General features: G+C 30.0%; 1 protein-coding gene across 2 annotated transcripts in view; it reads right to left on the bottom strand.

The window, feature by feature from the left end:
• Positions 1–233: 233 nt before the first annotated feature.
• The window catches only part of LOC125027174 (STAM-binding protein-like), a 19,451-nt gene continuing 18,680 nt past the window's right edge, over positions 234–1,004 (bottom strand). For both annotated transcript variants that reach the window (XM_047616087.1, XM_047616096.1), the window contains one exon: positions 234–1,004. This exon is cut by the window's right edge and continues 224 nt beyond it. The gene's annotated coding sequence lies outside the window, so the exon portion shown is untranslated.

Below are 1,004 nucleotides of genomic sequence, written 5' to 3'. Positions count from 1 at the left end.
TGAAACATCTATTCTCCAAAAGAGAAACTATGATAACATAAATCCAAAATTACCAAGTGTAGAGAAAGTTACGGACATTAGTTTTCTGTTTTGGCTATATAGTATTAACCAGAAGCATCGGATTAGTTCAGTTATGGTAAGTATGTCTACACAATCACACAATCATTCTTGATCTTCCATACTCAATGATAACCTATGTACTAACTTCTGCTAGATAAAACAAAAATCATTAATGCATTTCAAAACTTTTAATGCACAAGACAGTTTACATTCTAACTCAACAGAGCTTCATTTTATGTTTTCTCTTTTTATTTTTTCTGGGCCATTGAATGGTAAATGCTGTAAAAATGCTATACATAAATGTAAATGAAAAGATGACTTACTCCTAATGTTCATGAATATAACATTAACATTTGAATGTAGCCTGATCTATAGCATAACATTTTGTAAACCACAGAGAGAATCACCAACAGTATCTCACTGTACTGTTCTATACAAGGCACCATTGTGCAAGCAATTCTTTAAAACTATTTCTTTTTTATAATACAAAGTACTTTCTCCAATGCGATTTGCATTCTTTTTCTTTTAATCTATTAATGTTTCTTTCCCCTTTTCTCTCTCTTTCTTCTAAGTAACAACCAAGTTGTAAATCCAAGGCTCTGGATATATCATAGCAAGTCATGAAAAAAACTCTATTCATTATCTGATAACAATGCTATATATGCACACATCTGTATTTTTCATACCAAAATATTTCGTGCACATGATTACTCTATTTGGCAACTTGTTTTGCAATGTGTTCTAAACTATAACTAGAATATTACATCTGCCAACATTTTTCAAAGTAAGTAGAAATAAGTATTCATGAGATTTCTTCAAAAATTACATTACACTTTCCAGTTTTGTTTTATATACAAAAATTATACTCTCTTTGCATGTAATATAAAGCAAACATTCTACAGGCTCTAAGCTAATAATCTTAAAGCAAAGTAGGTGCTGTGGAA

Source organism: Penaeus chinensis, chromosome 1 (genome assembly GCF_019202785.1).
Source record: "Penaeus chinensis breed Huanghai No. 1 chromosome 1, ASM1920278v2, whole genome shotgun sequence".
Lineage (NCBI taxonomy): Eukaryota > Metazoa > Arthropoda > Malacostraca > Decapoda > Penaeidae > Penaeus > Penaeus chinensis.
Note: the sequence above shows the minus strand (reverse complement) of the source record. Positions and strands in the feature narration are given on the sequence as shown.